General features: G+C 37.0%; 1 protein-coding gene across 1 annotated transcript in view; it reads right to left on the bottom strand.

The window, feature by feature from the left end:
• The window catches only part of LOC131688330 (ecdysone-induced protein 74EF-like), a 265,416-nt gene extending 241,629 nt beyond the window's left edge, over window positions 1–23,787 (bottom strand). The window contains exon 1 of the mRNA XM_058972533.1: window positions 22,338–23,787. The gene's annotated coding sequence lies outside the window, so the exon portion shown is untranslated. The remainder of the gene's footprint in view (window positions 1–22,337) is intronic.
• Between the last annotated feature and the right edge of the window lie 2,645 nt (window positions 23,788–26,432).

Here is a 26,432-nt window from a genome sequence, read left to right as displayed (position 1 = left end):
AGATCTTTCCAGATTGTTTCAGATCGTCTTGGATCTTGTCAGATCTTCTCAAATCTTCTAGAGCTATTCAAATTCCAGGTTTGCAGGGATATCCTCAAATCAACTCAGAGCTTCCAAGTTTCCATAGCTGCTAACTATGTCCAATAACAATAAAACTGTGAGGTCAAATCGAGTTTACCCTCTTTTCTCGCCCGGAGTAGAAGCTAAAAATCGTTATATTTTACCTATCAATAAAGCAAATTTGAATTCATATTGATAGAGAACACTGCAGGTCAAAAAAACCAGACCTTAGCTGAAAAATTAAATTTTTCAACTATTAATGTTCATTCCATGTACAAAAATGTACAAAAATATTCTTGAAAATTATACAGTAGTAGAGTGCTTCTAAGAGTTCCGTTTCTTAATTTTAAACGAAGATTTCGAACGTTATTAATTTTTAATGTGCTGAAGAACATTACTGTTTTTGCCCAATTTAGTCTGAAAAAAAATTCACCAATTTGGTATTAAATTTCGAAGTATGTCTTGCTTTAATAAAGAAAAACTTATGTTCATACAACGTCAAGTAAAGTGAAATTTTCAACCTATTTTTGGCAGAGTCATCATTAACAGGCACTAGAATCGAAAACCAAAATTTTGTAAATTTTCAATACAGGTCCACTCAATCTTTACCGGAGGTAGCTAGCCGTGACTGCAATGAAGCTGCTATTTCAAGACAGTACATCGAAACCGGTTTACTGAGAAGACAATATTAATATATTCCATCAGGCTGATTATTTGCTGTTATGGCGATTAATACATATTATCATTATCATTATAATATCCGTACCGTGCTTAGAGCAGACTCCATTTGTATTGTCAGAAGAATAAATTTTCGTTCTACTACGATAGCATCCTAAAGGCGTAAGCTGTATCCATATTCCAAGCGATACTAACAAGGCATCTGTAGTTTATTTTTGACATAGGACTACGTCATTGTTTTCAATATGGGGGTGCACTTAGCAAATTTAACAAAAATGGCATTTAACGAAAATTCAGCCATCTCACGATAAATTTTCATTTTTTTGTGATTTCCAATAGATAAACCCAAAGAATTTTGATACCATGGGATTAAAAATTAAAATAATGTATACCATAGTCAAAATACCACGCATTTGCACACAGAAGGTAGCGCTTCCCAAGTCTGGCACGACAGATTTATGTACCTTGCGCGCAATGCTTATATGTATGACGTCATCATCGGCTATTTAAAGAACGGGTTTGGCCGGACAAGCTCAGTTGCCTGTTGAACGGCGGGTGGAGCAGATCACTGCGCTGCGTGTTTTCACAGCCAGTGTAACTGAGTGCAAAGTCCGTAACACTGGCTGTGGAAGTACGCTACGAAGTGCCGTTTAACACGCGACTGAGCTTGTCGCTATACTTTCTTTTGTGTTGTGCTCGTTTCAAACACATATTTAATGTACAATTTAATGTATATCTAATTTACTAGCGGTTGCATGCGTAGCCTGCATGATAGCAATCTGTGCTTTTTACGCGCAGATGAAAACTTTCTTAGCAACAAATTCACGCGAATCGATGGAAAGCACAACGAAAGTTTATTATTTACGTTCGATCAATTCATTGGTTTCATTTCCACTGAACCTATCCTTTGAACCTTTGATACTGCTAATAGGTACATACTACAAAGCCTATTAATGAATGAATACACTGTCACTCAAAAAACCGTTGCAAAATGCATCTAAGTCCAGATATAAAATTGTTTTTGATTCTTGTATATTTATAGCTTCGATATATAATTGAGACCACTGCATTAGTTACTATAGGAAAGTTACAATCATGGCAAAATATAATTGGAAAGCTTGGTCTATACATGAAATGTGATTATATTGCCTACAATTTGATTTTTCTTCAATTCGGTCCAGGTTTTTTATCGCACACAATCGAAAGGTTTTTACAATTTTTCAAAGTTGATATTATGCAATAAGAATTTAAAACAGTTCCAGATATTTGTTAGGTTGCGGTTTTCTGTCTTATTTCATCAGATCTTATCAAATAAATTTAATCAGATTCGATCACCTACTACAAATAAAATGACCTGACAGCCAAGAATTTTTGGTTCAATATGTAACATATCAAACATGCTGATTGGTTATGCTTAAATTATTCGTAAGAAAGATTTATTATTACTCTAAATGTACGGAGTAAATAGATGTTTTACATCAAGTAGTGTTGTCCTACGTCTACAGTTCGTACAACCCCATAGGACTGCCCCTTGTAGTTTTTTAGATCATTTGGAATATTCTTATTTATATTCTACCAAATTGCATACAGGAATGACTTACGTGGCAATTATTTTTGTCGAAATACCCAATTCCGCGATCAAAGCGACGGAGTAAAACTATACATCAATACATTTGAAGCTCCGATCAGGCCGGATCGTTTATTGTGATGGAGAATTGCGTTGCGTGTCGATAACTGACGGTATTTTTTTCCAATACATTTATTACACACGGCGTTTGCGCAAGATTTTTACGCCGAAGATTCATAGCACGTTACAAATATTCTAAAGGCAAATTTTAACTGTTGTCAAAATTGTAATGTATCTGAAACCAACACTACTATAACTATCATCACTTGAATGTTTGCTTTTTCTTAGATTCTTGGATTTCATAATAATCTAATATTTTTGAGCGCATTTATTTACATTTTTTCTGCTATTGTCTGAACTTAAAACAAAACTAACTATTCTAGGACACTTTGAATAATTTGCCTAGGATGATCGTATGAGGAGAATAATCTAATTAGATTTTAAGATGAATAAGTTCCATATATAGAGGATCGCGGTAAGCCCGGATGTCTCTAACAGAAATATGGATCGGTCTTCCTCGGACTTGTAATCTGCTAATTAGGAACTAGCTTCACGATATTAGGTGCACGACCAAACAACGTGCTCAATATCGTGGTAAACCTCTCCACAAGCTGCTGATGGTATTTGGCTTGCCGTAGCGTGTAAAAAATTTTGCTTTAGAATTAACAGCCTAAAGTCTATTCTACTGTACCTTGATTGTGTATCTGATATTACCCTTCCATCTGCTTTTTTTGTGAGAAAAAATAGGAATATTCACCCTAATTGAGAGGACCCTGAAATTCCGGAACCTTTGGCTGTTAGCCAAATATTTTAATGCGTAGATGATACTGTCTGATTGCTAGTGCAAAATATGAAGATTCATAAACCGAACACAACTGCAAAAAAAACAGTCGCATCGGGAATAGTCGAGTTTCATGGTCTGCTGTTTTGACATGGAATTTCTCGATTAACTGTTAATTTAGCTGACGGAAAAATAAATCGAACTGCACTAGAATCCACCATTCAATAAGTATCGCCAAATCCATTCTCTAACCGTTGCCAGTTCAACTGTCCGACGATTACAGAAAAGTCAACTCACGCAAGGAAGTAATTCGCTGAAAATTCCCTCGTGACCACCCGACTGAGCAATGAATCGCACCGCTGTTGATCTTGACGAACCCCGCTGACTGGTTGGCATCACGATCACACTCGGCAAACCGGTTCGGCAACATTTCATTTCAATCGTGCGGTTTGTGCGTCCGCAACATCCTTGCACTATGACCGCCAAAATCACTAGCAGCTAGCGACTGCGCGCACCACAAGTCACAGCTCTATCGGTTGATTCTATTGACAGTTTCCATTAGACGTGACGTGTTTGGTCGTGAATGTGTGACTGTGTGTGCCATCGCACACGTCACGCCAAACAGTTCGTCTATTGCACACTGGTTGACCGTCGCCTATGGCAACCAACGGCGCTCTTAGCAACATCCTCTGCTCGGTGTACTCGAGCCAATTCGTGGTAGTGCGTGAGTTGCTGTGTGGGTTTTGTTCGAGCTTTTCATGCAGCAGCTAACAATGAGCGAGCTAATGCTAAAGCTCGCTAAGGTCAAGCACAATCCTTGTGCAAATCAGCAAACATTCGAAAAGGCTTTTGCGCAAGGTAAGATCGATGGTTCGAGTTGGTTCGATTGGATTGGACGGATTCGGAAGGCTTTCTGTACGCATTTGGTTCGTGTATCAAGTGTGCGCTGCTATCGTAAATTGGTTTTATTGCATTTCTTGAGGGACATCACCCTTGTTATGATCGTTTATTTACTCGCAAAGGAAACAATAAGTGATGTGAAGTGTTTCGTGATTTATTGTAGAAGCGAGTACTGTTAAACTGTCAACTGTCAACTACAAGTTATTAAAAAGTTGAAAACATGCCAAGGTTACGGAATGTATACCAAAACTCCGAAACGTTTCTTCAAGTACGGTACCTTGAGGGGAAACAACTCCGAGGCGCGTGAAAGTCGCACAGTGAGAGTGCATACGACAAACATAAATAAATAACAAACTCTTGTACATGAGAAATGACTAAAAACACTGCAGATAGGCTGTCGGTTGGTTGGTTGGTTGGTTGGCTGGTGAAATTCGTGGCGAGAAATGCACATGTCACATCAACATTTTCGTTGAAACAGGTTCGGTTCGGCGGAGAGTGATGTTTTGTTCCAGAGCACGCGGCCCGTCCCGGAGTGTTGAAACTGAAAGCAAAGCAGACGTGGTTATTTTGGTTTCGCACATGTCACTTGTTTCGAACCTTTCCACGGCTCACCGCCGCAGTCAGGCGACAAAAGAAAACACCAGCGTAAGGCCGCCACATCAGCCAGCGGAATTTTCATCCTTAGTAGGCACGGACCCAACTTTTCACCTTTCAAGAAATTGCGAGAATTTGCTGAAAATGCAGTATGGAAGCGTGATAATTTCGCTGCTTCGAACCTCGTGATAAATTAAGTTCAAGAAAAACCATTAATATATTACATTATAGAATTTATTTCCCCACATTATTGCAGTATTTTCATTCTAAGGATCTGTATCTACTCATTTTTGTGATTTTTTACGAAACCATTAGTTATTCGGCAGTTTTACATTAGGCGCGAAAATATCATCTCATATTATACCGCGAAAAGATAAGATCCAATGCTGTCTTGTCGGGAAAAGCTGGAGAGTAAACAATGTTACATCGTATGTTTGCTTTTTTATTGCTGGTCGAAGTAGGTGAAATATCGCCTTATTCTGTTCACGAATGCGAAAATTGTAAACTCTGGTAAAGTACAATAAGGAGGTTGGTACCCGTTCGTGTTTTTCTGTGTTGTTACAGTTTTTACTACATTTCGCGAGCTCACGAAACGTGATCATGCGATGTAAACAGACCGGCCTCGCCGGAATTGGAGAGTTTGCCAGTGAGAGTTACGATGTATTTACGATAGAATAGTTTTTTTTGTGGAATTCAGCACACAGCGTTGAAGTTTCCTGGAATGCGCGCTTTGCTATACAGTAATAAGAATTATGCAAGTACACACACTGTTTTGGTTGGCAGGTTTGAATAATAACCAGCTCGACAGGACGGTTCCAGACACGTAGTGAAAGACACGCGTACGAATTCATTTTAATTTTGAACACGTCTCAGGTTTTGGTAGTTTTTAAAGCAGATGGTTCAACAAGGTGGCCTTCAGGTACAACTTATTAACTGATGGACTTAATAGTGGAACGATGGGGACATTAGGGACGACTACATAAACAATTCGCTTTATAAAATCCGAAACAGTTCAGTTTGATGAGCAACCGTTGGTAGATTAGACTGCGTGAATTTTCAATACACTACATGTCTCGCTTAAAATTGATGAATATGAAAATTAGTTAAAATGAGATTCACTCCATCCCTAAATATGGAAAAATCCATGAAAAATACGATGGGATGTTTTCGACTGGTGATTAAATAATCTAAGGTGAGTTTCGGCAGTGTCGATTTTTATCGAGCCCTGAAGAAGGCCCAAACCGCGGGGCGAAACGTTGGCGAAGATAGATAAATAATCGACGCAAAGATATTTGACTGTACTGCCGAAACTCACCTTAGATCATGAAAAATACTTCATCGAAAACACCATTTACCCTGAGAAAATGGATTAACACCTAGTCGATGTTGTCTTTCGCAACGCAACACCGGTAGCCCTGACTCACCCCGGCAGGCCCAAAAACATTGAACGTCACATCGTATCGTGCGCGTGTTACTGTTGAATTGGTAATAAACCTTCAACATTTTATAATTTTCAAATTAAAAAGCACCAACGCCGTACGCTCCGCGGATGGGTAATTGTGGCTCGAATTGTTCGCTGCTATTGATGGCCATGCGCGAGAAAATAGCTTCTCAAGGCCTTACGGTGGCCCCCAAAAAGTTCCATCCTAATAATGGTATCTTAGCTGTTGCTGCAGACCATTCTTTCATCGCTCTCCTATAACCTACTTCACCGTGTCGTCGCTAGGTATGGCCATCGTTTCAAACGAAACTTGCCAACCGAAAAGAAGAAGGAAATCCTTACTGCTTGGAGCGAAGTTTTCTACAAGCCATCGGCGTTTAAACGGGAAATGGAGCCACTTTGCACTGACAACAATAACAATTAATTAACGCCGCGCGCCGATCCGTGATATATCCCCCGCAGCAGCGGAGAAGTTCAGCTGATAAATAACTCCAGCCAAGTATGGTGCTTTAGTTAACCTTTGGCCTGCGGCGGGACGCGACGCGACGACGGACGCCGACGACGGTATAATTGTTTGTGTAACATTGCCGCCGCCGCTGCGCGCTGGTTGCCATGTCGAGGCGATGGTGCGGGTGTTGAATTGCTTTTTCGCGGTGCATTATGTGACCTAGCTAACATTGTCAGTGGTTTACGAACCAAAGCTTTGAACAATTAAGCTTTGGAATTGCATTGCGTTCATTAGTTTAAAATGAATTGTTTTTTTCGAGCTTATAAGGTAAATGATATATTGTACCATTTTGGATTCATTTTTCATTAAAAAAAATCCTTAAAAAAATAATTCGAGGTTTGTTATCCTACTAACTTTTCGAGAAACAGCTCACTTCGTTCCTTTTGGTTCAATTACGTTTCAGAAAATTTACAAATCCAAATACAAATACAAATGTAATATTTTATTTGTGTGTTTGTTATTGGATTTTTCACGCGAAGTAATGTGTCTCTTCCTAAAACTGAAAAAATCCGTCCAAAATTCATGAACAAAAGATCACGATTTCGTGAGCTGAACGATTTACGTAAAACCTGGAAACAGCCTACATTCAAACGATGTTCATGATTTCAGGAACTTATTCGCGATTTTTGTGAATTCTCATCACATTACCGTGCTATTTTTCATAAGTTTATTATCGGAATTTTCTGTCAGAATAGCGGGAATTATGGTCATGATTTCGGGATCTCAGTCGCGATTTCCGTAATTTCTATTCACGTTATCGTGATATTTTATTCATGAGTAGAGTGATTCAATGATTCTGGATCTTAGTCACGATTTTTGATATTTTAATAACGAGTAATGTGATTTACGTTTATGATTTCAGGAACTTTGTCATAATTTTAATAATTTCTATTCACGTTGTCGTGAAATTTTAGTCACGAGTTTATGTTTATTTATGTTCATTATTTCAGGATCTTAGTCACGATTTTTGTTATTTTTGTCACGAGTTGTGTGATTTTGTTCATGATTTCAGGATCTTAGTTACGATTTTCGTTCTCGTTATCGTAATTTCTCTTCACCTCATCGCGAGCTGTTATTTTTTGGTTGCTATCGGTTTTTTTACTGGAAGTAACGTGACTATATTAGCTGGATCATAAAAGTGCGGTAGTCGCGGTATTCGTTTTCTGTCTAGTCATCACACTAAACCTTATCAAATGAATAACGATGTTCGAAGTCCTAATAGTTTTCTTGTATCTACTGCTCGTACCTATTACTGGTAGCAGCTTGACATTTCATGAAAAAGTCTATTGAATAAAGTTTATTCCAAGAATAATACTTTAAATTTTGCGAAAGAGTTCACGTGAAAATTTCATTACCATGTTGCATGAAATTGAAAGTGATTAGGGATATCTTCTAAATATCATCAGCACGTAAAACGGATCGTAAATTATGAACCAGTTCACGAATACATGAATATTTTGTAATTTCGTGAACTATTTCACGAGCACGAATGGAAAATCGTGACTGTTATACTAGGAATCATGAACCAGTTCACGAATACATGAATAATATTTTATGATTTTGTGAACTATTTCACGAGCACGGATGGTATGTTCCTAAATCTATGAATCACAAGATGAGTCAACCTTTGGTTTTATGAAAAATGTTCATAAAGTTGTGAACTAGTTCACGTACAGAGAATCGATTTATTAATGACATGGCGGAATCAGTGATTGATATTCACAAAACAAATTTTCACTAAAAATAGCGTTATGCGAGCATTACGGGAAATTGAAAATAATTATAATGTACATGATTTTTGTTGATGGTCCTATTTTCGTAACGTAAAAACTGGATTGTTTCAGAACTAATGGCATATTATTCACGATTTTGGGAACAATTTTGTTCCGTGACCCTTAAATGCACCATGTTTTGTGCGGAAAATGTCAAGAATGTTTGAATTTACGTAAAGGCATAAAGCAATAATTTCATTTTACCAAACTTATAGTATTTTGATAGTATATTTTTCAGTGAACAAAAACAAGCATAAGTTTATAAAAATATATTGATAATTTTTTATTTAACGACTTCCCAGATTAATTTGGTATGCTTTGTGATATAGTGGCGGTTTAAAGATGATGGGGTTGAGAGTGGTGAGGGTATGAGGGCTGGATAGGGTGGTGGTCTGAGGGGTGATTTAAGGGGGGCGGGGGTAACCCCTCTCTGTGTATCCTCATTTATGCCCCTGTTAAATTCCAGAAACCTTATGCCAGTCAAAAAAAAATTTTGGCCCTGGCCGCGATTAGGTTGACGGTTTTCAGAATGATTGCATAACCTTTCTATATGAGAAAGGAAAAAATGTGCTAAAATCCAAAAAGGTGAATTTTCGTCAAATTATTTTTTCGAGTTTGCATCAAATCTCGACGTTTCATGCACCTTAGAGACATTTGGCATTAAAAATAAAAATTATATTTTTAATTTTTCCTATAGTTTATATAGAAAATTTCTGTGTGGCCGCACTCTTAATCCTCCGGCACTCGCGCGAATGGCTCCCCGAATGAGCAGCCGCTGGTGCTGGAAGAAGATTTCACTAGAGTTTCGGAAGGTGTAGCACAAAATACAACGGCGCGAGTGCCGAAAGGTTAAACCCGTAATTCCGGAACCAGAATTCCGATCGATACAAAATTCAATAGCAGCCGATGGGAAGGTTGTACCTTTCATTTGAGACTATATTTTGGGCAAATCGGCCTATATTTTGGCCATCTCTTAGAAAAATGAGTGACATTTTTGACACATACGCGCACACATACAGACTTTTTCCGATCTCAACGAATTGAGTCGAATGGGATATGACACTCGGCTCTCCCGGCCGATATTAGGTTGACGTTTTCAGAGTGATTACATAACCTTTCTATATGAAAAAGCCAAAAAGGAATCGTTAACGTACGAGAAAAATTAATTACAATCAATTGAAAAAAAAAAATTGAAGAACATCGGTTGAGAGGTTTTTTCGCAATCGTGATCACGGAAAAACCATTTTCGGAAAAACGACATTTCGAGGAAATCGAGTTTAAAATTTCTAGTCACCACTGCTCTTAGTAGACGAAGCGCTGTAATTTTCGATCTATTTCTGGGATCTCTATCAAAATTTGGAAAAATATTTTCAAAGAGTTGCACTTTCAGATAAAGTAATAAAAACATCAATTTTTTTTTAAAAATAAGAAGGCATGTAACTCCTTAAAACAACATTGCAAAAACTATCTCTAAATCTTCATAGTGGCTATTAAAGCTATGAGACAGCTCTCAAAAAATTTAGAAAAAATGATTTACACCTTTAAGGGTTAATGGTTTCATGAACTTTGTCACTATTTTGCTAATTTCTATTTTTGCTACCATAATATTTTATTCTAGAATTTTCTCTCGGATTTTTTCAAGCATAGTAATATGAATCAAAAATGATTTCAAGAAGTTAATCACGATTATCGCAATTAATATGTTCGTTAACGTAATATTTTATTCTAGGTTACAGGATTGTGGGCCGCTATTTTCCAGTTTTCTTTACGCCTGCCTGCTTTCTTCAATCCCCATGCCTTATGACCGTACAGAGTAAGGGGGTGTATCAGATTTGCCTAGATCAAGTTTTGTGCGAGTATGTAGACTACGGGGTTTTAGATCGGAACGCAAACCATAGGAAGTCCTATCCGCAACTGCAGCAAGCCTTTTTATCTCACTTCTACAACAATCATATCACATATTTCAGTGTTTCAAGATATATGAAGCTTCTGTATTTGCTTCACGTGATACCGCTCGGGAAAAGCCTTTTGCTTTAGACGTTCACGTACGTATCGTGTGACTATTTAGATTATTGTGTCCATCTAGTGTCAATTTGGATACTAGTTTAGATACAAAATCTAACTTGGCTCCAAGATGGTGCTAGTTACTCAGTAAATGAAGTCGAAATATAGAAAAATTTCCTCTACTGGAAATCATATTGCGTTCCTTTGCACATCATATCTACGTATCTTCTACGAGCGATATGCTCAATGATATACTAGAGAGAGTGTACCATCCTGCTTCAATACATTCTACATCACAAACAGGTCGATTTTCTCTCAGGCTATTTTGACGTTTGATTTTGACCCATTTAGCACCATGCAAATAAACCTAAATAGTTTTGTTGGACAGTCATATTTATGCATTATCCACAACAACTCGTTTTGTTTCACTGAATCGTACGTCGCATTGAAATCCACAAACTGATGATGAATCCACAACTTGTGTTTCCTGAATTCATCCAGAATTTGTCCCAAGGTAAACATCTGCCGGCTGTTCAGAGTTTAGAAACAACAAAAGAAGATTTTTTTCATTTTCTATTGGCAACTAGATAGCAAACATGCGTTATAAAGCGCGTTGCTTGCTCGGAGCGAATCCTACAGCTTATATCCTTCTACATTTCCAGCTACGTGACATCTGCGAAAAACCGATAATGATAAACCGGCGTCCTTTCGTTAAGTAGGCTTATCATCAATACTACCCGTCCATCCTATCTTTTTTCCATCTCCTGAACGATGGATTTAAGGACAGCCGGTAAAGGTGATTATCGTGCTGTTGAGGTTTCAATATAGATGCATGAGTCCAATTGGTACAATACAGTACATAAAAAATGCGACAAACTCTGCAATTACACCTTTTGTAAATAATTCAGCTATCTAAATTACTTTTTGGCTATATTTTCTGAAAATTGACAGCCAATAATATTACCAATAACATGTACAATGTACAGGTATTATCCACAAACGTTTAGTTAATTGATTTTAGCGTGTATCTGATAAACTACACAACTGTCAAAATAGACAAAAAATGCTCCAAGGCATTCATTAATTTATTTCAGTTCGCTTTTTTCTATCAAACTCGTTTTTCTGTTGTTAAAGGGGGGGGGGGGGATAAGGGTTTCTACAAGAAAAAAAATCACATTTGTATGCGATTTTTTTTAGAATTTTGGGTAAAGCAAATTGACCAAAACTTTTATTTATTATAAAGTCTCATTTCAATCACATTCTGTAATTTTTTCATGCAAAAATATCGACAAGCGACTCGGCGATGAAGCTTTTTGTAGAACATCTCTGGAAAACACACGATTTGCGGTGTTAACTGCCATTCAAAAACTACTTAACCGATTTATTTCAAATTTTGCACACACATTCTATGTAAAAAATGCCAAGCCCCCACGTTGAGTTTTTTTTTAAATAATTGTAAATTACAGAATGTTATTGAAATGATCAATTCGCTTCGCCCAAAGTTAAAAAAAAATCGCTGCGTATTTTTTTTCTAGCAGAAATCCTTACCCTTCTCCCCCTTAACATTTGAAACAACTAGTTATGAAGAAATCGTAAATGTTTTGGACAAACAAATCGCGTGATCGCTGAGCAGTTTGACATCTGTCATACAACGGTAGGAAGGATTTATGATAGGTTTTTGCAAATCAACTCGACGGAAAGGGAATTAGGAAGCGGCCAGCAATGTATATTGATTCGGATTGCCGAAAATTATATCTCAGGATGCGCTCATATTATATTGAGATGATAAGTGTTTTTTATGTAAAAATGTCTGAGGAACACGATGGCATTACAGTTTTTAAAATTAAAATATATGTATTGAGAGAAAAATTAACTTTTAATATTCAATCATTTTTTTAGACTCCTTGAACAATTTTCTTCTAAAGCCATCTTTCGGTTTGATTCTAGAGTACATAGAACCGGAGATATGATCAAAAGAAAATCAAGGGTTTTTGCAATTTGCCAAAACGGGGAGTGCTCCCATGACCCAAGGGGTGGTCAAATTGACACAAAAATTTGGGGTTTTATTTATTGGCCCTAGATGAACAATTCCTCCAAATTTGGTTCAAATCCGTGAAGGTCGATTTCAAGTTTGCATCTTTTACATTTCTTATAAAAGAAATGTATAGAATTCGCTCAAACCTTTCAAGATTTTTTCCGAGGCCCGGAGGGCCGAGTCTTATATACCAATCGACTCAGCTCGACGATTTGGGACAATGTCTGTGTGTGTGTGTGTGTGTCTGTGTGTGTGTGTGTATGTAACGGACAAATTCTCATTCGTGTTTCTCAGCAATGGCTGAACCGATCTTATCCAAACCAATTTTAAATGAAAGAACTAAAAAACAGTATGAACGCTATTAATTTGTTTTTGATTCTGATGTTTAGTTTCCAAGATATGAATGTTTGAATGCGCAAAAATGGCGTTTTTTGCAGTTTTTTTGAATTATCTGCCGAAATTGACAATATAGATTAACAATTTATATGTTTTTAGACAGCTTTAACGAATACCTTTCGAACAAGCTATAGATTGTTGAAATCGGACTATTATCAAAAGAGATATTTAACATTAAATGCGGACGAAAGATTTTTATCATTTTCCATTGTCAGAAATATGACCAAAAACATGTAATCTATTATTAACGCCAAAACGGCTTATTTTAGGTCAATAGTATCTTCGGACAATATAATGGAGGCAATATTCTCTTTCTTTTGGTATTGTGCTTTTGCTGATTAATCTCCCTATGAGTGAGATATTTTCACAAATTTTTTTGGAAGTGATTATATCGAAATGAAGCCTTCAGCAAATTTGTAGCTCTTACTTTTGCGAATAACTTTACTGAAGACTTCAAATATCTATTTTGAATACTTTAAAAGTTATGGCTTGTTGTTTGTTGATTACTCTTTGTCGCCTATTTATTGTTCAATATAGTAATAATCCATTGAAATAAGCCAAACATTATTTCGATAAAACGAATTTTGTATTTCATTTTACTATCTACAACCGCTAGAAATAATCACCGAACACTTCAAAGTTGTCTGGAAGGAACTTGATAACTTATCAGTACAAAAATGTTCATTTGTGCGAACCTTCTGACTGTAATTTTTCCAACTTATAACCATCGGATCGATCTGAAACATATCGGAAAATGAAAAGCGAAATAAATAACTCCAAGCAACGGCGTAGCCAAGAGAAGGTTTTGGGGTTTAACACCATACAACCCCCCTCCCCCCTCCACCACACCCAAAAAAAATATTGGATTGAAGTTGAAAATTTATTGATGCAGACTGATTTAATTCAATATTACAATAACAATTATCTGATCCGTAGATTGATAACCTGTTGTTGTAAACATCATGAGGACTTTTGATAAATTGTCGGAATGGGGTCCTGATATGTAACTGATCTATTGGTCTTGATTTCACAGTTGTCTAATTGCATCAATATCAAATTCCTGCCTGAAAACATCCCAATAGAAAATTCCAGAGGTCTGTTATCAATCATAATCCTCAGATTTCTTTTCAAATTGAGCTCGCTTTTGTAGAAATGTACTGTAATAAGGGTCTTTATTTAATAGGAAGCGAAGTTAAAATTGATTTAATGTCTATGAAACATAGAACTGCTCACCAAAAAATGCATAAATTTCAACATTTGCTAAAAATGTTTTTGCCTTTCTCATTCACTCTAAAATTCGTCGATCTAATCCCGACCGGGAGGGCCGAGTGTCATATGCTAATCGACTCAGTTCGTCGAGATCGGAAAATGTCTGTGTGTGTATGCATGTCTGTATGTATGTGTGAGTATGTGTGTATGTGGAAAAAAAATATGACCTCTGTTAATCAGAGATGGCTGGATCGATTTGCACAAAGTTAGTCTCAAATGAAAGGTACAATCTTCCCATCGGCTGTAATTGATTTTTTTTATTGATTGGACTTCCGGATCCGGAGTTACGAGTTGAAGAGTGCAATCACACAGCAAATTGCAATATAAACTGAAATGAAAAATTTTCAAAATCAAATTTGTATTTTTGATGCCAAATGACATTATAATGCATGAAACATTGAGATTTGATTTAAACTCGAAAAATTACGTTTTACAAAAATTGATTTTTTTGGACTTTGGTACTTTTTTGCTTGTTACTATTTTCTGAAAAATTAATTCTGCATAATTTTAAAATTTCAAAAATTACGGTTTCGGAATTATGCCGTTTAGACATTAAGATCGATTTTCACCAAATCCCCACCAATTGTAAAATTGGTATTGTAAAAAAACGTAAGGGCGATACTTCAATGCTGATAGGTGGGACCAAAAAAGTAAACAATCGCCAAAGGGACTATATACTATATATACAATCATTTTGTCAATTTCAATAGCAAACACAAATTTTAATTTAATAATTTCAAATACTTCATGAAGTTTTGGGTTTCGATCACTGAATCATGCAATCTAGGATGTAAAAAACACAATAGTTCTTAAATAGGAAATAAAACCAAGTCTAAAAATATGCACTGTTGATTTTCTTTGAATGGTGGGTTTTTTCAAGAAAAAGCGTTGATTTCTTAATTCTCAGTCGCGTTGGAAATTTGAGTAAAGTATAAACTTTAAATCGATTAAAACAAATCGATTTTTTTTTTGGTTCAGTACAATATACATAACCCCTTTAGAAAAATCAGTTTTCCCACCACAATGCATTGATTGAGGAATTTAGATATTTTATTAACAGAGCATTAGCAATAATTCGTTTGTATGTCTATTTTATGGGCCATTTTTTCGCCTTCCCATTGATTTGGTTTGAGATTTCTAGCACTGATGTTGTCCTATGCTGATTTGAGTGATTCTCTGAGTCCTGCCACTATCCCATGTAGTATGTGTTATCAAAAACATCGCGAAGCATCAAGTTCTAAATGTTCTCAAACGATATAATATCCGAAGAGAGTGATAAGAGTTATAAGAAATGTCTCATCACACTGTTAGGTGGATTAATAACGTTTTTTTGATCACTTCGCGTGGAATGACCCGTATATTTGTTCCATTCAATTTGGTGAAAGGTCAAAAATAAAAAAAACATCATAAACAGTTATACAGGGTGTTTGGTTCATGGTTCAAAATCTTTCGGAAGGTGCTAGGGGATCTAATTTGTGGATAAATATCTTTCTACATACCAACATATAACAACCATTATAGAGTTATTGAACTTTATCAGTAAATATCATGCATTGTATTAAAGTTATGATTTGAAAGCATTTACAAAAAGATCTCATTTTAATTTCGGTTCTCTATTACCCCTCCAAAGATTCTAAACCATAAAGCAAGTACCCCATATCAGGATAAATCAGTTTAAAGATACTATTAACAAAAACCATCTATATGGATTTTAAACAAAATTGTCAGCCACAACACTCCAATTTTTCTAGGGATGTCGAATATGTAATTTTCTTTTCTGTTTTCTTTTTGGTTAAATCACTTTTAGATACACATTTATTTAATTTAATTTTTAATGCATTTCTTCTTTTACTTAATGTTAGTCTAAGTACGGACAGGTAAGGTTCAAGTTAGGTTTTTGTATAGTTGTGTGTTACAACATGTGAGCCATTTCAGAATAAATATTCTTTGAATAAGTGTACCCAAATATTCAAAAAAAATTGTTTTTACCCACCTAGATGTGCTATTGTTTCTTTCTAATTTATCAAAACTATGATTAATTATGTTATGTTCAATATAATTGTCGAGTTCAATGTAATCTTAATGTGATCATATTTTGGAATTCCGGGGGAATGGGTTTGGAAGGGAACGGGGGGGAGAGTTTTAATAGAGTTAGAGGGCAGGATGCATCAGAAATCATTTACACTGAAACCTCCATTTACGAACTCTTTTTTTACGTAATATTCGATTTACGTAACTTTTTTACGAACTAAATTCGAAATAACGAACTCTTTTTGGAAAGTTTGAGTTCGTACATTACAGCATGAAGTTATATACTTATGTATTCTTAGTTATTTGTTACTAATATAAGTTGGGTATTTTCGGAATGGGGTTGACGAGTGCCTAACGGAAACCGGTGTCTTGAGCCATTTTGGATTCCAAGATGGCGACTTCCGGTTTAGATAAATTCTCTATAAACTCAACAATATGGATATTTTCGGAATGGGGTTGACAAGTGCATGACGGAAATCGATGTCTCGAACTATTTTGAAATCCAATTCTCTAAAACCACAAAAATATGGGTATTTTCGGGATAGGGTTGACGAGTGAATGACGGAAATAGAACCCATAGTGTTCGTTATCAAGAATATTGCTCAACCGGCAATCGTCATATTGAACTTAGAAAATGTTCCAATTGTCCATTTTCAGCATCTACTTTTCAAGCCCGTACCAAAAATACCCTTATTGTTAGGGTTATCGAGAATATTGCTCAACCGGATGTCGCCATCTTGGATTTCGAAAAGGTTCCAATTGTCCATTTTCAGCATATACTTGCCAAGCCCGTTCCAAAAATACCCATATTGTCATATAGGGTTATCGAGAATATTGCTGAACCAACGAATATTAATAAGAATGTGAAGCTAACTTTTTTTACGAACTAAATCCCAAATAACGAACACTTTTTTTACGAACTAATTCAATTTACGAACCCCCGGTTTGGTTCGTAAATGGAGGTTTCGGTGTATCATATCTCGGTACGCGGAGTTGTTGAAGGGAATGCGAGTGTGAGGGTGGTCCAAGGGGAGGGGCGGTGATGCAGGGAAGGGGTGTAAGGGTAAGGGGGGACCCAACTGCATATTATACGATCCATTTAAGACTTGGTTTGACCAAATCGGTTCAGCCAACACCATTAACCGATGTTACTTTAATTGTGAAGCCGGGACTTCCGGAACCTGTAGCTCCGGAACCAAAAGTAAGAGCTGAATGAAACTCAATAACAATCAATGCACAGTGGTCCAGAATATAAATTTAGAAGGAATTTTAACTACTAAATTAAATGACTTTAGCCCTGCAATATGTTTGGCAAAGTTGTTGTACTTTGCAAGACCCTTCTATTGGTTTCACCCTTTCATGCCCAACTTTTTTCTAGTGCATGTAGGGTTTCAAAACTTTTTTTCCCTGAAAACGGTTGGCTCAAGAAACACGAAAGGCCTATTTTCATAAAGATATGTGCGTCCATGGCAGTGCTAGAAGCTGGTCAATTTTTACCTTCCAATGCTCAATACAATTCTCCTAGAATAATTACAATAATCCAATTACGTGGAAAACGTAGCCAACAACAGTCTAAATCGATAAGTTTTATCATTTTTCGATAATATTGCATCATGACGAAGATATATGAAAAAATCATTTTCCGTCGTCAACGTAAACTGTCCCTGGCAGCACTGGTCCATCGGAATCAAATCAGACTAATTGCAATAACTTCAATTCTAGAGCTGATCCTTGTAACTGTTAATACTCAAATTAAAGGCAATAATCACATTAATGAGCCTTACTTGTTTTTGTGAGCGATTCTCGCCTCAATCAAAAGTTATAGCTGTTTAAAAACGTTGTTGTCAACAAACAACATGGGCATGAATGGTTTAAACGGAAGCTAGGGTGGTTCCAGCAATAATTAAAATTTAATGTTTTATTTGTTTAAGATGGAGCTTGACTGTCTTCGATGAAGTTATAGAGCAACACATTTTAGACAAATTTGATGAAGACTCGCAAGCTCTAGCTTTTATACTTTCCATTGAACAACAAATCCAACTGTAAGCTCTAGAGTGTTGCTAAAAAACGTTTTTGTTTCTTTAACTTTTGTAGTTTTGATTTTATACTGAAGTGCCCTTTGGACAACTTGAAGATTATTTTATGGCGAATAATTTGCTTTAACATACCAACTTCTAAACTTTGCTCGTATCAAAATTAAGAGAACTTTTTTAGAAAAAATATATCTTTTTTAAATAGCATCTTCGATTAGGACACTTAGCATTAAATACCTTTACTGCTATATAAAAGAGTACGCTTTTTAGTATAGATCACCAAAAATGGAAAATGCGATTTTTATCATACCTTGCAATATTTACTCAAAAATGGTTTATTTTTAGTTAAAAGATATACAACTTTTCTTACGGTATATTGAAACAAATTGTTCTCCCTCAAAATATCTGAAAGTATTCCTACAGTGATCTTAATGAAAAATCAAAACTTCAAAAGTTATATAAAGAAAATAATTAAAAAAAACCTTTTTGCCTTTTTCATATAGAAAGGTTATGCAATCACTCTGAAAAACGTCAACCTAATCCCGGCCCGGAGGGCCGAGTGCCATATCCCATTCGACTCAGTTCGTCGAGATCGGAAAAAGTCTGTATGTGTGTGTGTGTATGTGTGTATGTATGTGTGTGTATGTGTGTGTGTATGTGTGTGTGTATGTGTGTGTGTGTGTATGTATGTGCGTATGTGTCAAATAATGTCACTCATTTTTCTCAGAGATGGCTGGACCGATTTGCCCAAACTTAGTCTCAAATGAAAGGTGCAACCTTCCCATCGGCTGCTATTGAATTTTGGATCGATCGGAATTCTGGTTCCGGAATTACGGGTTTCAGAGTGCGGCCACACAGAAATTTCTCATAAAAACTATAGGAAAAATTAAAAATAGAATTTTTATTTTTGATGCTAAATCTATTCAAGGTGCATAAAACGTCGAGATTTGATGCAAACACGAAAAAAATTTGACGAAGATTCACTTTTTTGGATTTTGCACATTTTTGCCTTTCTCATATAGAAAGGTTATGCAATCACTCTGAAAAACGTCAACCTAATCCCGACCTATTTTTTTTTTCGACTCGCATAAGGTTTCTGGATTTTAACAGGGGCGTAGTTGATGGTTTACGGAGAGGGGTTACACCCCCCCCCCCTCTACTGTTCACTCCCCTCCTTTAAAAATCTCCTTAAATCACCCCTCAGACCACCACCTCATACCCCTCCCTTTCAACCCCATCATCTTTAAACCACCACTATATTACAAAGCATACCAATTTAAGCTGGGGAGTCGTTCGTTCATGGGACTTTCGCCCTCCTCACATACCCATCCCCGCATGACAAAATGAGTTAGCAAGCAGATAACATTGATCTAATGCTGATTAGGCTAATGGAGTATGATATTTTTTTGTTTCAAGTGTTTCACCGTCGACACGTAGCTCATCAAGTTCGTGGCTGGCATGCCATTGTGTATAAGTGCAAAGTGTACTAAGAATGTAATGGACATTTCCACAATTATGTTGAACATAAAAAGCCTCCGTGCCATAGTTTAGAGAAATGAGAAAGGCACAATTGCACCGCTAGGTGGATTAAAACAGGTTTTTTGATCAACTTCTTGTAAAATGAAAAGTACATGACATAGAGTTTTTTTTTAAATTATTTTCTGCAATTTTCTGGAAGACAGCGATTCTCTATCGTGAACCATCAAAAAATTTAGAACCACACAACCCAGCATTTAAAATAATAGAAAAGTATTGTAAAGTGTAATATTTTATCATGAAAACGAAGCTCTATTTTTAATATTGTTCACCGTGAAAGTAATTTAAACAAATTAGAAGAGTCAATTCATGAAAACACTATATATTTAACATAACTTTTCCAGTTTTCTTTTTTTGCCAACCTATCCTTCAAATGTTCTTATGAGTTTTCGAAGACAACATTTTCTATTAACATATCAAAGCGCTAGCTTCTATTATTCAAAAGATATAAGTACATATAATATCAAAAATAGATCTTTTGAAATCAATTATCTTTTGTTTGCTCCAATGAGTGATATTGTTTTTCCAAAAAAAACCATTTTTGGCGAAAAAGTGCTCATAACTTTTCAGCGAAAATCGTTAGACTTATGGTGCCATGAAACAAATTATTTGCCTTAAAACAGTCTTAAAGTTGTCAGAAGACTACTTCAGTTTTAAATCAATACCACAAAAGTTATTTGAATACAACACTTTTTTCTAAATAACACTAAGAAACACACCTTCGATTTTAAATTTGTTTTAAAATGAAAAGTATGCCAGATAGAGCTTGAATGTTTTCAGCAAACTTTTTCAAAATTTGTCACTCTACAAGTTCGCTGAAGGTCATTTGGCTCTTACTAGAATGATCACAAAGTTAATTTTTTGTTGATCTCGGTAAATTAGAACCACCCTAACTATTGTTAGAACAAAAAGAAGGGGCTCACAAACTACGAAAACATCCCCAACGAAATAATAAGGCTAAGTTGTTTAGTTTTAGTAAAATCCCAAAATTCCTGCTAATTTGTGGAGTTTGTGGCTGCACTCTTCAACCTATATCTCTCGAACCGGAAGTTCTATCAACGAAAAGTGCAATATTAGCTTGTGGGAGCGTTATACCTTTTATTTGGAACTAAGTTTTTGTAAATGGGCTCAGCCATCTCTGAGAAATTTGTTTGAGTTTAAATGACACACACATACATACACACAGACATTTTCCGATCTCGGCGAACTGAAACGAATGGTATGTGAATCTCGGCCCTACTGGCCTCGATTAAAGATTCGATGTTTATACGAGAAAGACAAAAAGAACTTGAAAACCACGTATTTGTTGGAATTGATGACTTAGACGCCATTGTTGGATATTGATTGAATGATGCCAGGCAATCATTGAACAATGATTCAAATCGAGTGGTTGCGTGAAGCGAGAATCATCGAATATATAATTCGCATTGTGAAATAAAATCCGCCATTGCAGCTATGTGTCGTTTGATTCAGCTGCCATTTCACAGTCAATTAATACATCACAACATTTTGACTGAAACGTAAACAACTCTTTCCAAACTCGTTTCCAAACACGAGTTTTGAAAATTCCCACAATAGTTTTCAATAGTAGTTCAGACTAAAACTCAAAGTTTTTTTAACCATTTCTATGAAAATTTTTATTGAATCGTGTTTTTTTATTCTGTAACATATTGAAGTAGAAAGGAAATAAAATAACTGCTATCTACAGAACCTTTTAGCTTTTTTTTGCTGTATATAGTGTATAAATTGAAACACGAAAAATCAAAATAATCAGACAAATGACTCATGATTACACTATTAATTAAACGAAACAGTCACAGAATGGAAGAAATATGAGTTAGTGAAACGATTGCATAAGAGCTTCAGTAGAATACAATCAATTATATAATATAAAATTACAAAATATTCAAAAAAGATATATAATTTTACCGGACTTTCTCCACCGTTTCATTGCAATTAATGACCATGTGCAAATAAATAATGCACTAATTATGAATTAGCATTTCATCTAACTTTGTAGTTTTGATTCTAAAGATAATAATAGTATACTCAATCGATAGGTTCGTCAAACTTGACATTCAAGATATTACATTCTTCTTTTGTATTTGACTGCCACGTACACAAAGAATAGAAGTAAAACGACTAAACACTTCCACCCGTTGTACACTTCCGTTAAAAATCATGCAAGCGACCTCGCCTTACGTAACACACGCTAGAATCCTAAGCCGACGCATCAAATCAAAACACGATCGTGACGCAAAGATCCCTGCACACATTGGCCGTAATACCCCGTTTCACAAGCATCACTGCTATATATTCGTAACGGCGACCATGTCACAGCCAATGATAATCAGCCAGCAGTGTCACACTCACTCACGCAACCCAACGGGGGAACGTCACCAATCGCCGAAGTAAATGTACGATCCCTGATACGAAAGCGAGGAGCACAATAATAAAAAATGGCTGTCCTTCAGCGCTCCTGACTACGCTCGCGCATCGTGTATACTTGTTTTGTAACAACAACAAAAACAACATCAGCAGTTGCGCGACGCGCTCAAAGCCAGCAGCTTTACGTCGAAAGGACATCCGTCGGGACTGTGCCCCGCGCGGATGCGAAGCTTGAAGGCAAACCCGTATCACGAAACCGATTAAAATGCGATTGAGTTTCTTACCTTGACAATCGATAGCATTCGCGTTCGTGGCTGCGGACGAGGGATCCGGCGGACACGGTTGCTGCGAGTTCGCACCGACGACACGCTGATCCGGAACAGCAGATGGGCGGCGGTGGGCGGTAATCCAAGTCTTCTTCGTCTATTTTCACGCAGTTTTTCGCACTCTGTTAAAGTATGTCACGCCACACGTTCGGGGATTGTGTTTCTTTCCTGCTTGGTGGCACGACTATTCACTGTCTTCGCTCACTAGTACTGCTCATAAACACGCCTTTAGTCGGTTAATTACCGCTAATTTTACACTCTTTTCGCACTTCACACACATTCACTTTTGGCCAGGTTTGGCCGTGTTTAATCCACTTTTACTATCTCTTTCTCTCTATCCGACTGTGTCGGATGTATGTGTGTAACACTTTTAATTTTTCGGACAAATCTTTCCTCGGCGATGGTAACTTTTGGCGGGTGAAAATATACAAATTTAAGATCCCAAACAATAGAAGAAGAAGAAGAAGAAGAAGAAATTGCGCGATTGCACTTATCACTTCAGGTTTTTCGGTGTGTATCTTTTCTGCTCCGGTATTCCACTTCTATTCAACCACTGAACTTAATTTTCCAATTGCTTCCATTTCTCCTTCCGCTCCGCGGTGAGCCTCAGATTTCGCGATAATAATCCTTCAATTGTTGACCAGCGATCGTAGACAATACACTCACAGATTCATTTTCAATCACTTTCCTTCTCATTTCGCGAGATTTGTATCTTTTTTTTTGTTGTTTTGCACAGGCACTTCTCGTGTGGCTCAATTTGTTGAAGCTGAGTGAGGCCTTCGTTCACTTTTCCCTCGCTGAGACTTTGCCGCAGACGAGAGCTTTGAAAAAACACTTTCTAAACCAGCGTTGCATTTGCGATTGTTATTTCACTTTCCTTCAGCAGGTTCCACCGAATTCCGCCTCTAGGCGTCCTTGTCCCCGCCCCACTCCGTGAACTGTTTACGCCCCATCCTGGCACCGTTGGGATGACAACTGAGGAAATCAAGATTGGCTGCAGGATTCAGATTTATTTGGATCACTAAAAATCAACTTTTGGGCGGAAACGAATTAAAACAGCTTCTCACTTCTTTGTTTGTATTTGAAATTATTCTCGGAAACCAGCCCAGGGGGTCCAAATCCAGGGAACGGATCCCCCCGAAGCAAACGTAGCACACGTCGAACCAAGGTCAGTGGTAGAGGACTGGTACCACCGAAAAAAACAGACCGTTAAAAAACCACGCCAACGTACGAAATAAATAAACGAAACAAACGCGTAACCAAATTTAACGAAAACGAAAAAAAAAAATCAAAAAAAAAGTTAACTCTTATCAAATGGGAAATCTTCCCGCGAAAACTTCCCCGTTAAACCCGACGACGAAATAGACGACCGAATCGAAAATTACAATCAGCGCACGTCAACGCGAATCAAAAGTCACATATTGACTGAGCGCGAGCGGCCGACGAAGCCACCCATCGGGGGAGCCAACCCCACATCGGGGACCCGCCGAACGGCGAGAGTGAACGGAATGAACATCCACTGGGTGAACTTCAACGAGCGTAGCTCTTTCGCTTAACCCGTAACACGAACGAACGCGAATGGATGAAAATAGCAGTGAGTTACTTCGAGTACAAAGCGGCTCCCAACCCCCTTTACGTGGCAGGCAACCATGGGGAGACCTTCAACGGGGTCTCCCTCTTCAATTGAAAGGAAAACATAGTGGACGAAAAACTGCTCGAAAAAGTTGTTGGCAGGTACCCAACCAGCTCCAGGAAAAGTTGTTGAACTTTCACGCTTGCTTTTGGGTTGGGAAAACGGCACTCCTCCCCCGATTGCCCCATTATACCTGTCCGCGAAATAGCTCGCCTGAGCAAATTGCATGAACTGCTGTTCGGTTCGGGTTTTGTTCCGACAAACACAGACAGTAGCGGGGAGGTACGGTATTCATGCGGGCTGCCTTGAGCAGATGATGACTTGAAAACTTGACCCACTTTGGATGCAGGCGAGCCTCACCTTTCTACCCGCCAACCCAACGAAGAGGGCGAATGAGTGAGAGAGTGAGTGAGCGAGTTTCAATGAACGCGTGTATGTGCGCGCGCGAAAATGGCCTGCTCTTTATTGTTATGGACCGCAAAACCTTACAGAAATAATGTGTTGCGACTGCGACGTCATCGATCATCGGCAGTGATAACCATCCGCTAATGCAATAACTGCTTTTATTGGTTACTCGCCTCAATAAAGCTCCGTCTGCAGTTTACTGCTGCATACCCTGCTGGGCTGGGATCCATCGTGCTACGGTACGCGAAGGTTGATCGGATGTATTGGAGGCCTTTTGAGGTGCTGCGTGTTGATGGGTGGCTTCGAAACTACGCGCTGGCGGGAATCGAAAGGATGCGTGAATGAACAAATCTTTCCGTTCGGTTTCGTTTTGCAGTTAATTTTGTTTTGATTACATGTTACCATATTTCTATTTTTGGATGTATGACATATGTGATGGAAGGACGAAATGTGGAGGGACAGTAGACTGAAGAGACGAAAGGCCGAACTATCTTATTAACAAATTAATAAAACGGGCGATTACAATGAAAATTTAAACAACCCAACGTTGAACAAGTTAGACCAAATATAAGGGTTGGCGCTTTTTTATCAAATAAGTAAGCTTAACGAATGAAAATTAATTATTCATTTGTCTATTTCGTGAAAAAAATCAAACGCGAAAAATTATCGTTTCTCATAATTATATGAAATATCGTTAGCACAATCAACATAAACAGTCTGTCGTTTTTAGTTATGCTCTTTGAATTTTATTTCGAAGCAAGCATTGTTTCCAGAATGGGAAGTAAATAAGTTTTCATTTGGCCGAATGGGGCATTTAATCGAATGCTGTTAGGCTGAATGCCATTTGACCGAAATGATAGTTTGACCAAAACTTGTTGGGCCGAAAGGGTCTTTTAATCGAATGTCATTTGGCCGGCAGGGTTATTTGGCTGAAAGAGACAATGCCATTTGGAAGAATATCATTTGGTTGAATGTCATTTGACTGAATAGCAATTGACCCAATGTCATTTGGCCGATTGCCTATAAAGCTATAAAGAACAGTTCGTGTTATAAAGAATGAAAGATATAATAAGAAATAAATTTCAAAATGTTCTGTTCAATTGGATATATCATATAATGGTTGCCCGTTTTGTGTATGGTAACGTTTGTTGGAGCAATATTATAGTGTTTGTAATACATTTTGATTGTAAACTTTACAGTATATTTAAATATGTTTTGCAACCAATTTTTAGCGCATATGAGAATTTGAAGACCAGTACAATGATTGTATGGGCGCTTCTTAGACGGACTTCATCGTTTTGTTAAGCTAATGCAAGGCGAATGAATTTAAAAATTTAAGAATATTATAACAACCATTCGATGTGTTTAGAAAAAAAATCCCTATCGTGGCTGTCAGCATCTAAGAATGTTTTTAGTGTAATATGTACAAAAAATCTAATGTTACACCGTACCGCACAGTGGGACCAAGTCAAAAATGGATGGAACAAACCTATTTAAAGCCTTAGATATCATTTTAGAGCCAGCATTTCTTCGTAGTATAAGTTCACAGTATTATTCTGCAACTTTGTAAATAAAAAAAATATCTTCTTTTCTTGTTTTGTAACCGTAATATAGTAATTCAATATGCTCAATACATACCTGTGGATGCGTGTAAAATATAACAATTTGTTAATAGTTAATCTCTATATATAAAAGTCAATGTTTGTATGTATGTGATTTATGGACTCCCAAATGGCTTAACTGAGCGCCATCAAAATTTGTACATAGTAGACCAGTGGTTTTCAACCGGGAGTGAATTCACCCTCGGGGGTAAATTATACTACTCTAGGGGGTGAATTATGCGGGATAAATTTGAACTGACGAGGAGAATCCGAAATACAAAAATATGACTTAATTTAAATTAGGTTATATGCTCCTATGCATAAATACAGGGGTTTGCCCCAATTTAGAATTTGCATTAAATTTTACTTTTTTTCCTAACATTACCGTCGGATATTTGTCTTTATATATTGTTT

Source organism: Topomyia yanbarensis, chromosome 3, assembly GCF_030247195.1.
Source record: "Topomyia yanbarensis strain Yona2022 chromosome 3, ASM3024719v1, whole genome shotgun sequence".
Taxonomy (NCBI): Eukaryota; Metazoa; Arthropoda; class Insecta; order Diptera; family Culicidae; genus Topomyia; species Topomyia yanbarensis.
This window is presented reverse-complemented; position numbering and strand designations above follow the sequence as displayed.